Source organism: Gossypium hirsutum, chromosome D01, assembly GCF_007990345.1.
Source record: "Gossypium hirsutum isolate 1008001.06 chromosome D01, Gossypium_hirsutum_v2.1, whole genome shotgun sequence".
Lineage (NCBI taxonomy): Eukaryota > Viridiplantae > Streptophyta > Magnoliopsida > Malvales > Malvaceae > Gossypium > Gossypium hirsutum.
In genome coordinates, this window is record NC_053437.1 from 45,223,352 (window position 1) to 45,232,903 (window position 9,552).

Genomic DNA, 9,552 nt, shown 5'->3' on the forward strand with positions numbered 1-9,552 from the left:
CCCTAGTTTAGATATGAACTTTTTGATCCAAATAGCCTCTTTTACAGCTTCACTAGCTGCAATGTACTCGGCCTCAGTTGTAGAATAAGCTATTGTATCTTGCTTTGAACTTTTCCAGGTCACAGCATCATCGTTAAGGCAAAACACAAAAACTAATTATGATCATGAATCATCCTTATCGGTTTGGAAGCTAACATCAGTGTAACCATTTACACTTAGCTCTTCCTCACCTCCATATATAAGGAATGTATCATTAATCCTTCTCAAGTACTTGAAGATATTTTTAACTATGACCTAATGACCTTCACTGGGATCTACTTGGTATCGACTTCTCATGCTTAAAGCATCTAATACATCTGGACGAGTACATAGCATGACATACATGATAGACCCAATAGCCGAAGCATATGGAATCTTTCTCATATGTTCTCTCTCTTGTGGAGTTGAAGTACACATTTCCTTCGAAAATGAAATACCATGTCTTATAGGTAAGAATCCTCTCTTAGATTCTTCCATGTAACCTTTTTAGTACTTTATCTATGTATGTACTTTGGCTTAGGCCTAGGAGTCGTCTTAATCTATCTTTATAGATTTTGACTCCTAATACGTATGTAGCTTTGCCCAAGTCCTTTATAGAAAAAACTTCCTAACCAAGTCTTAATAGACTGTAGGGTAGGTATGTCATTTTCCATGATAAGTATGTTATCTATATACAGTACCAAGAATACAATAGTGCTCCCACTAACTTTCTTTTAAATACAAGGCTTACATTAATTTTTAATAAAACCAAACTCTTTGATTGCATAACTAAAACGAAGATTCCAACTTCGAGAAGCTTGCTTTAATCCATAAATGGATCCTTATAGCTTTCATATCTTTGCAGAATCTTTTGGATAAACAAAACCTTTAAGTTGTGCCATTTACACATTTTCTTTTAGTTTTCTATTAAAAAAAAGTTGTTTTGACGTCCATTTGCCAGATTTCATAATCATGAAATGCAGCTATTGCAAGTAAGATCCAGATGGATTTAAATATAGCTACAGGAGAAAAACTTTTGTCATAGTCTATACCATGAACTTGTCAAAAACCTTTAACGACTAATCTCCCTTTGTATGTTTGTACATTACCATCCATGTTGATTTTTTTTTTGAAAACCCATTTGCACCTTATGGGTTAAACCTCTTTAGGTGTGTCAACCAAGATCCATACTTGGTTTTTTACATAGAATCCATCTCAAACCTCATGGCTTCAAGCCATTTCTCATAACCTAGGCTCGCCACCACTTTTTGATAAGTCCTAGGCTCATCTTGATCCGTAAGTAGAATATCACCATGTATTGTAATGAGAAATCCATATCTCTCAGGTACATGTCGTTCTCTTAAAGATCTTCGTAATATTTATGTTTCTAGAACAGTTGATTATTCTACAACAACTTGTGGAACCTATTGTTATTCAATCTCTAGTTTAGTGATCTGCTTGTTCTTGAATTTCTCCAAGTTCAATTTTTTTACCACTTCTTTTCTAGAGACAAATTCTCTTTTAAAGAAGACTCCTGTCTGAGCAACAAACACTTTGTTCTTAATAGGAAGAAGAAATCATATCCTTTAGTTTTCTTAGGATATACCACAAAGATGCAATTTTGAGATTTGGGTTCGAGCTTTATAAATGTCTAACGTTTAACATAATATTCACAACCCAAAATATTCATAAAAGACATACTAGGACGCTTCCCAGTCCACATCTCATATGGTGTCTTTTGAACCGATTTAGATGGAACACGATCTAGAGTAAAGGCAACTCTCAAGTGCTTGTCCCCAAAGGGAAGTAAGAAGATCAACATGACTTATCATTGATCGAAGCATGTTTAACACTGTTCCATTTCTCCTTCCAGAAACTCCATTCCATTGTGGAGTACTGGGAGGTGTAAGTTGTGAGACAATCTTGCATTCCTTCAAAACCTCATCAAACTCTAAGCTTAAGTATTCTTCTCCTCGATCTGATTGAAGAACCTTAATACTTTTTCCTAGTTGATTTTGTACTTCATTTGTAAACTCCTTGAACTTTTCAAGGGCTTCATATTTATGACGCATAAGATAAATATACCCATTTATACTTAAATCATCAGTGAAAGTGATGAAGTATCGAAAACCTCCATTGGCTTGTGTGTTCATTGGTCCACATACATCACTGTGTATTGAATCTAACAAATCACTAGCTCACTCACTTTTACTATTAAAAAGAGTTTTAGTCATTTTACCCAACAAGCAAGACTCACATATATCAATTTGTTTGAAAACAAAAGAATCCAAAGATCCATCTTTATGGAGCTTTGATATGCGCTTCTCACTTATATGGCCCAAACATAAATGCCAAGATAAGTTTGATTAGAGTCATTTATTCTTAATCTTTTAGTATTTATGTTATAAATGGGCATAGCTTGATCTAAAATGTAGAGGCCATTTACTAATTGTGTCGAACCATAGAAAATATTATCAAGATAAAATGAACAATAATTATTCTTAATAATTATCTCAAAACCAATTTTGTTTAAATAGGAAATTGAAAAAATATTTCTAGTCAAATTGGACATAAAATAACAACCCTCTAAACATAAATCAAGTCTACTAGGCAATGATAAAATATGTGTTCCTATAGCTGATGCAGTAACTCTTGCTCCATTTCTAACTCATAGGTCCACGTCTCTTTTAGCCAGATTCCTACTCCTTTATAGTCATTGTACAGAGGTGAAAATATAAGAACCACAACCAATATCAATTAACCAAGAAATAGATGTTGATAAATTAATATCAATAACATAAATACCTGAAGTGGACGCTCCTCTTTGCTTTCCTTCTTGACCTCTTCAAGATAGGTAGGGCAGTTCCTCTTCCAAAGTCTGATCTTATGCAGTGGAAACATTTTCCTTCCTTAGAAGTTCCTCATATAGGTTTCAATGTAGTCTTTTCTTTGTTAGGTTTGGTCTTTCCATTGTCCTTAGGATTTTCCTTTGCATAAAGCTTTCCTTTGCCCTTGTCCTTGCAAACCATCAAAATGGGCTTAAGTCCAGCCCTTTTCATGTTACTTTCAACAATTTGTAACATGCTAAGTAACTATGGAAAAGTCTTGTTAATTTCATTCATATTAAAATTTAGGAAAAATTGGCTAAAACTATTCGGAAATGATTGCAGGATAACATTGGTGGCCAATTCCACACCTACAGAGAATCTAAGTTTTTCAAGGTTTTCAATATAGCCTATCATCTTGAGAACGTGAGTTCTCGCAGGAGTTCCCTCTACCATATTTCATCAAAACAGAGCTTTAGATTTCTTGTACCTCTCTTGATGTGCTTGCCCTTGATCATATCATAAGTAACCATAGCCTCATGTTGCTTTTGAAGCTCAAGAGTTATGGTGGCAAGCATTAAACATCCTATGTCTAACATATCATCAATATGCTTCTTATAAAAATCCTGGTCAGCTCTAGAGGCATTGACTGCAGATTTATTAGGAATAAGTTCTTTAATGACATATAATTTTCGTTCTTGTTTGAGGACAATCCTCAAGTTACGGAACCAGTCAAGGAAATTCAAGCCCTTCAACTTGTCCTTTTCAAAGACAGATCACAATGATAATGAGTTTGTGTTGTTTTCCATAATAAATTTACAATAATAAAACATGTTTATGAGTAAATTTACCAAGTTTATTATAAAAAATTTAAAGGACTTTATTAAAAGATGCTTCCACTATTTTGTTCAAAATTAATAACCCTCAAATATTATTTTCGAAAAATCTGTTCTCTAAAGTTTTCTAGTAGTTAAATATCCATATTTAGGTATGAAACACTAGCTAATTACATCACATGTAACTCTTTATTTGGTGAACAACTCTTGTTCCAATCATCTCATGATCATTCAAATCTCTTGCCTTTAGGTTTCTAATCCTATTAGAGTAACCTAGTTAAGTTATTAACCACTATTATAACTGACGAATATCACTTGCTTATTTTTCGCGTTTGACCAAGATAGATACAAGTACTTTGCTTTAACAGAACCCACTTTGTATCGATTGCGGCTTTAACTAGGGTAAATATTGAAAGGCAATCTTAACTTAATATTTTATTGAGGGTTTTTTAAATAAAATTCATCTCACTATTAATGTTCAACTTTAATCCATTTTATTTATTTATTTATTTTGATTGTATCAATATACTATAACATACATGCATATCATTCATTGTATCACTAATATGAATAATATAAACCAGTAAATAAATGCAATAGTTATAGCCCATAAAACTAAGGTGGTCCCTCCCAAGCCAATGAGAGAACTAAAAGGATTCCTAAGGGTGTAAGTTACTTCACAACTTCTTTCATACTTTATGTAGTCTAAAGTTCATCTCCTCTAGTCTGTAGTAGTTCGTACGATTTACAATTATAGAAACTCGTTTTACATACGAGGGAGTAAGATGGGAAAAGAAATACAAGAGAAAAATAGAAAGGAAAGGCACAACATGCAGGTCGATTTATAAAATTAAAACCTTTGTAAATTATAAATTAAATGGGCTATCGGGCTATAACCATGCATTTCAAACATCGTGCATATCAACCATAGCAAACAATATATATTTATTCAGTCGATTGTTAATGTGAATTACAATATTTTCCTAACAATTAATGTCGCCTATGCAAAGGGGTCAAAGGGTAAAGACCCTTGTGGGGTCACAGGGTGGAGCCCTTTATTGGGCCAAGGGGCAGAAAATAAGAAATCGAACTTAGATCTTTGTGGGAAAAACATCATTAATTGAATTTTTTTAATAAAAAATCGAATATTTTTCAAAAATAAAATATTCTCAAACTTTAGATCTATAAATATTCATTTTGGAACAAGTTTTGTTCCAAATTTTCGTATGTTATCAGCAAGTTAACTATTAACTACAAATAACATAAACTCCGTTGCCTCAAGGCATATCTCTTAGAACTTAACAAATTATATATAAAACTCAGTAGACATAAAAAATAATGATTAGCATTTAATTAGTGATTAAGACAAACATATAATCACATAGGTTTATTAAACATATTACATGTATCATATATATATAACATATTGATTAGAACAAACCAAACATCATGTATTTCATACAATCACATCAACCAATAAATTTAATCTTGAAACCATATTGTACAAGTGATTCTGATACCACTATTGGATTGTCGGTACGCCTCGTGGTGCAGTAAAAAAATTATTTCGACGATCATCAACTGTGGATACATGTACGAGAAATGAGTCGGGTTAAAATAGGGTTGAAAATATACCTTTTTAAATCTAAAACTGGCAAATAAGGCTATTGGTTTGATCCCTTTGAACGACGTTAATCCAAGCTGCAATAAAAATGTCTCGGCCTCTATGTAGTCCACCTAGTCAAGAACGAGCAATAAAAATCTTTGATTTTTTAGAAAGCCCTAAAAAAATTGGCTGCTAGACCTAATTTAATTTTCTTAACCCTTTCAGCTTAATCAAGGATTGTTTTCCTTTTTTTAAAGTCATGTATATTAAAAACGAAATAATTCCCCTTTTACTTTTCAGAGAAAATAATGGAAGATATTGAAATTGTATTCTTTCTAAAAGAATACTAACTTGCATAAATATTAACTTTGGAAAAAAAAAGTTGCGAATCATAACCGCTAGGTAATAGTGTTCACCAGGCGATACTGTCTGGTAGGTGATACTTATCTACCAATGGTAAAAATCTGCCATATATTTATGTAGGTGGGTATACACCCATTCTATTAGTGTGAAGTATGTTCGCTTTAACCGTAGGGTGTGACCCTATTGGTTCTTATAACGTCAGTAGTAACACTAGAACATCTATAATGCTACAAGTAAAGAATGGCATCTAGTAATGCATCATTGCTGCCTAAGTTACAAGAAGTCGTGATTCGACATAACCTTTCTGTGATAAAATTTTCATGTATCATGTCCTTTTATCTTTTATATCTAGATTGAACACAAGTTATGGTATAGTCACACTTATAAAGTCCAATATCATATTTCTTGATATTTCTAGTAGACTATGTTAAATAAATAAGTGTGATATCTCATATCAACTTATTTGAGCATGGCCATGCATTTCTAGTTTTACTTCATCAAGTGACCCAAGATATTACTCCCACTATGTAGGAGGGATAAATCTTATCTTGATCTATCATATCCCACTACATGGATTATGGTATATCCAACATCGGCCTTTATAGCTCAACTACATTTGACTATATTAAAATATATAGCTCACGATGTTGGGACAATGATGATCTCATATGATCATATACATAGTTATCACTATGAGTAATATTTGTGACTATTACATAATAATCCAAGAAACATACTCATGGCGGGTCAGTCCAGTATGTTGTTCTCTAACACATGCTCATGTATTGATTTTGACATCTCTATGTCAATTACGACACTTCTTCATCAATCAACTACACATGAGTCTTAATGCATTATTATTGTCAAAGCCCACAATAATACTTGATTATGTATTAAGGATCTTTTCAGAATAATCATAGGACTATATTATTGATCAATTGATTTATATACACAAAAAAAGAAACTAAAATAACAATGGCAATGCCTTATATTAATAACGAGATAAAATGAATATGTAATTACAACTATCTCATGATTGGTCTTTGGGCATACTCTAACAATAATTGATTTTTAATATTAGAAATGTTGCAAATTAGTTCTATTTAAATTCTAGGTTGATACCAGAGCTTACGTAAACTCATATAAGGCCGAGAAAAATTATATTTGGTAATTATTCATTGATTGGATTATGATTGTATGATTCATGTTTATTTGAAAATAATCGATCTGAATTGAATTCATTCTGTCCTGACTTTGACTGTAGTGGTCTATAACTCGGGTCCAACGATTAGACTGGGTAAGGGGTGCTACATTTAGTGGTATCAGAACTACATGTTTAGTCAATTCTAGGAGTGTGAGGTTGAAAGGTAAGTAGTTGTTGCCGACTCATTAGTTTAGTGGAAGATCGAGAGATCCTGCTAGGGTAATGACTAGTTGATTGAGTAGAAACCCGAAATAGGAATTAGTTATGATCACCGAAGCCAGCTAAACACATATGCTTTGATTTGATTAAGTTAGAACTCTTTCACCAAAGTTCACTTTATTTTTAATAATGTTATTTTCATTATTATAAAAATAAAAAAAACTTTCCTTTATTTTTAGTCGTAATATAATTTATTTAAAATATTAATTAGATTTATTTGTTTTTAGGTTAAAGTTAATTTAGTACTCGCCTCCCTCGGGAACGATCATCGAAGTACTCACCTACTTCGTTGTAAAAACTATATTACTATCTGACCCATATACTTATAGGCACCGCCTCAAATCCATATATTTAATTTCAGTATTCACACTCTGGACATTGGTACGTCCTGAGGCGGTCAAGTTGTTAACGCTGTTGCTGGGGATGCAACACTACTAAGTTGATTTTAATTTTTGTCTTTTAATAGAATAATTAGGAAATATCTAAATTATAGATACGATTGTTAATTTATTTTTAATAACATCTTTTAATTTCTTTTTTGTTTCAATGTATGACTCGCAGTAGGGGTATACTTATAGAGCCAACCACTGATCCAGAGAGAATAATTTGTAAGAATCATCGACAACAAATACAACAACAATAGATATAGAATCAACCAACTTCTACAGGTAATCTATCGCAAGATAACCTGCTATTTAATGAGACTAATGAAACAAACCCACAAGATCCACCGCCACCACTACAGTTACTAACAAACATAAAGATGGCGCGAAATGAAAAACCCTAAGGAACTATGCGACCTTATACAGAGATGGTTTAGGGAAGCATGACAAGGCCAGCCATCATGACTGATAATTTTGAGATAAAACCAGCCATGACCCAGATGATCCAAAATATTTTACAGTTTAGAGGTACAATGATGGATGACCCAAATCAGCACCTAAACTGATTCTTTTAGCTTTGTGATATGTTTAAATATAATATGGTCACTGATGATGCTATTCATCTTCGGTTCTTCCATTTCTCCTTAATTAATAACACGTTTACTAGGTTAGACCCATAGGCACCAGGATCTATCATGACATGGAATAAACTCACGGAGAAATTTCTACAAAAGTTCTTTCCTATTAGCAAAACAGTCCAACTAAGGAAGGAGATCACGATATTTAAATAGTTAGAAGGAGAGAGCTTTCATGAAGCTTGGGACTGTTTTAAAATGCTAATACAAAAATGCTCACATCATGGATTACCAAGTGGTTGAAGCTGCAGATGTTCTATAACGGGTTGAATGCACACATACGTTCAGGATTAGATAGAAGATCAGATGAGCCAATTGATGAGTATGATGGGAGACATCAAAAGAAAAATTGGCACTAGAAGCTCGAACAACACATAAAATAATCTTCGGAGAGAAGGGAAGGAGTATGTGAAAGAAATTACACACCGTTCGGGTAAAGTACTGAGTAGCTTGGAAAAACTAGCTCACAAGAAGAATAAAAAGGATTCTGAGGATCTTCAAGAGAATTCCAAGGAAGCTGAGAAGTAACCAGAACTAGAAGAAGTAGTCGTACCGATATCTGAGTCGGAGGAAGAGCCAATAAAGGAACCTACATTAGCAAAGGTACCATTCCCTTCACAATTAGAAGAAAACAAAGACAGGATGATGCAGAATTTGTAACTTTTCTAAACTTATTTAAATCCTCGAATGCTAACTTTCCTCTAATTGACTTAATTAAAAAAAAGTTACTAAATACTCCAAGTATTTAAAAGAAATTATGTCTAGGCGTAGGAAAATAAAAATAGGAGAGCAAGTTAGCATAAGTGCCTCATGTAGTGCGATTATATCCAAACAAATACCCCAAAAACTAAAAGACTCGAGTATTTTTATAATACCAATTGAGATAGGGGATATTCACTTCAGTAAGGCACTATGTGATTTAGGAGCTAGTATTAATTCAATGCTGTTATCTATTTATGAAAGTATTGGGTTAGAGGAGCTAAAAAAAAAGTAAATACACTACAACTAGCCGAAAAATCTTCAATACGACTTAAAGGAGTACTTGAAGATGTGTTGGTTAAGGTAAGGAGCTTTATCATCCTAGTTGATTTTGTTATTCTAGATTATGAAAAGGATCATGAAATACCCATTTTGTTGGGTAGACCATTTTTTGCAACATCGAGGTCCACTATTGACCCAGAATATAATGAGTTAACAATGAGAATCAATGGTGAAATCGAAATCTTTAAATATGGTCACTGACAGAATGAAGAACATAGGGAAAAACTAAGGAAACAATGCTTTGAAATATCTATAAAAATCCCTAATTACCCTAAGCCAGGGGAAGTGTTTTCTGTGATTAGTGCAGGTAGAAAAACAAAATTTAAAGAACAAGACAAGTGGAGGAAGGTGGAGTGACATATAGATGTTGGACGAACATCGATAAGAAAATAACATGGAGAGCATCCATGTGTACATTGCTC

General features: G+C 33.0%; 1 non-coding gene across 1 annotated transcript; it reads right to left on the bottom strand.

The window, feature by feature from the left end:
- Nucleotides 1-8,212: 8,212 nt before the first annotated feature.
- LOC121214192 (small nucleolar RNA R71) lies at nt 8,213-8,319 on the bottom strand. Its single transcript, XR_005909778.1, has one exon. It is a non-coding gene; the product is annotated as a small nucleolar RNA R71 (small nucleolar RNA).
- Nucleotides 8,320-9,552: the final 1,233 nt, after the last annotated feature.